Consider the following 3372-nt stretch of genomic DNA (forward strand, 5'->3'; position numbering starts at 1 on the left):
GGTATATCTTCATGTGTTACCTTCTTTACATTGATGGGAAGAAACTCTGGTGCCGACGGAAAACGCAACTCCCCTGGCTGGCTTTCACTAAACGTCATCTTAACTTTTGAAAAACGTCTAAATACATAAGCAGCTATCTTCAGGTCTCTGTCGACAGGTTCATTGTCGACATGACTAAAATATTTGATATTTGAGTTCTTTTTCGTCATGTTGGATAAATTTGGACATGCATATTAAAGCGAACATATAAATTACCGTGCATATTCAGTAACGCAGGAATGTGCCAATAACGTACTGTGGACTTTTGTTATTGCAAAGATATCATTTTTCAGATTTTTTTATTGTACGCGTTTTATTGTCGAATTCATATTCTAATCTCCATTGCACAGGCGACTTTAAAGTAAATGCAAAACGGGTACAATGTATGTTTATGTATTAAAACAATTAAACTAAAAGTAACAATTTGAATGTTTTGAAAGAATCATTTGCCGGCGAAAATGGAGACTAATGACTCTCCATTTTCATGCCTTTGTTTTGCTAATGTAGTTCGGTCGGTATGTCCGTGGGTGGACCACATGGTTTCCGCATATCATCTTGAAAACTATTTATCACAAAGTCTTCATATTTTACATACTGATAGGTCATAAATAGTTTAATATGACTTCTTTTGATTTTGGGGTCACTAGGCCAAAGATCAAGGTAACAGGGACCTTAAATGTTAGAATGGTTTCCGCTATCACTTGAAAACTATTCATCACAAAGTCTTTATATTTCACATACTGATTGGTCATAACAAGTAGATGAACCCCTTTTGACTTTCGGGTCACTAGGTCAAAGATCAAGGTCACAGGGGCCTTAAATGTCAGACTGGTTTCCGCTGATTATCTTAAAAACTACTCACCAAAAAATCTTCATATCTCACATACTAATTGGTCATAACGAGTAGATGACCCCTATTGATTTACGGGTCGCTAGGTCAAAGGTCACAGGGGTCTTAAATGTCAGAATGGTTTCCGCTTATTTTCTTGAAATTGGTTCATCATAAAGTCTTCATATTTCACATACTGATTGGTCAGAACTAGTAGATAACCCACATTTATATTCGCGTCACTAGATCAAAGGTCAAGGTCACAGTTGCCTTAAGGGTCAGAATGGTTTCTACTGTTCATCTTGAAAATTATTCTTCACAAAGTCTTCATATTTCACATACTGATTGGTCATAACTAGTGGATGACCCCATTAATTTTGAGATCATTAGGTCAAGAGTCAGGTTCACAGGGGCCTTTATTGTCAGAATGGTTACATGAATACGATAATATATATTTTATTCCACCTACCCACCAACTTGCATAACTTATTAATGATAGCTCTCATTCAGTTTCAGGTCATATTGGTCATTTTTCCATAACTGAAAACTTCCGTGTACCCATTTAATTTATGGCATTTTTCTATAAAAAATTTTCCCAATAGAAAAGATCAAGGGCTAAGAGGGGGGGGGCAAAATTTTCGTTCGAATTCTGACCTGCTTAAAATTTGGATAGGACTTTAATTTCCAAAAAAAAAAAAACCCTTTAAAAATAAAAATCTCGGAATATCAATTTGGTATACAGTTGAAATTTTAAAATTTTGAAAGCAAATATGCGTTTTAATGGGGGTTTTTTTCTTTATGATTTTGTCTTTGTGAACTGCCTTTTTTAAAGACAGATAAATGTAACGGGGTCGCTATAAGATCCTCAGTCAGAGTGAATTATCCTTGAAAATTTGACCTCGAACTGAACTAATACAAATTGTCCTCACAACTTTTCAGAACTCATTGGGGATTATAGCAGTCCTTACCGTGGACACGCTTATTAGGTTAGTTATCCAGCTAAAGCCGGTTAGGTGAATCAACAGCCGATATATGACCAATAATGCGTTGAAATCATCAAACAAACCAATAAAAAGCAACAACAAATAAAACAAGCACATATATGCAAACGTTTATTAGTTAACAAATTTTTGAATTGCGGTAAAAACAGTATTATTATTTCTGTATAATTTATCTTGTTTAAGTCATGTTACATAAAAACTTCAAATGTATTTTAATTGTTTTAATACGTTAAATTTATACTGTTCTTTGCTGTGGGTCATGGATGTATGAGATGTTGTTCAAATGAGTTCTCTTTGTAAGTATATCCTTTATTACTATTATTATTATTATAATTATTATTAGTATTATTATTATTACTATCATTTTCTTTATTATTATTATCACAATCATTATCATTATTATTATTATCATTATTCCTCATACACATATCTTATTTACTACAATGAATATATTTTCATTATATAGGTAATTATAAGTAGTTATAAAAGACTATAATCAGTGGGTGTATTATCTCAAACAGTGAATTATATCACATGTAATTGATATTTAACAACGGCATCATGAGTATCACGAAATGGGTTTAAAATGTTCTAGACAGAGAATCAAAATCCCGATGATGAGACAGGCTTGCGGACGGACAGACATACAATAAGGGCTTGCAGATTCTGAAAAATCACAAAAGATTCACACGTATCTCTATAGCAGCTCAAACGTTAAATAGCGGAACATAAATGATGTTTTGAATCAGAAACTATGATCATGATTACGATTTACTGTACCTATTTTGTCTTCATATACAAGCATTAATTCTCATATATATTACAAAAATCTTACAATTTATTACTATACCAGAATAAGCTTCGATTTCTTTTATAACTTTAGAAAAAATTATCAAAATAGCAATATTGCTAAGATTTCGTTGCCTTCAAAAAGTTGTTAATCAGTTCTTCGTCACGCATATCCTTATTCGGCTCGTTTCTTACAGTTTTATACCGGATCAACTGTTTAAGTGACACAAATTTTATACCATAACAATAACCGTAATTGTCAGGATCATAAAATAAATCCCATTGTCTTTAACTCCACTGACTTTAAAATGATCTTCACCCCAAGGACGTTCATTAGATATTGAATTTTTTTTGAAAGCATGTGCTTGAATTGACATTCCATTCTTATTTCCCAAATGGACTTATCGATTTCATGTTGAAAATAAAAGGTCTACATCTGTCCGTTTTTCGGAGTGCCAGAAAAGCCGAGAACAGTTCCAGAGTCCACCATGACGCCATCTCTGCCAATATAAAATTCCAGAAGGTTTTTGATTGACTTTTGCGAGGTTCGTCTAGCGATTTTCTGCTGCTATTAATTTACAATCGCTCGATCTTTAGCGTAGTTCATAAATTGTACCGAGTTGGATTTAGAATCATTTCTGCTAGAATTAAATTTTCTTCCAAGTTTCCGGTATATTGAGCTGTTGATTTAAATATTTTGTCATTATTAAAGAT

The sequence above is a fragment of the Ruditapes philippinarum genome, unplaced genomic scaffold (genome assembly GCF_026571515.1).
Source record: "Ruditapes philippinarum isolate M1 unplaced genomic scaffold, ASM2657151v2 ctg1172_1_1_1_1, whole genome shotgun sequence".
Classification (NCBI taxonomy): domain Eukaryota; kingdom Metazoa; phylum Mollusca; class Bivalvia; order Venerida; family Veneridae; genus Ruditapes; species Ruditapes philippinarum.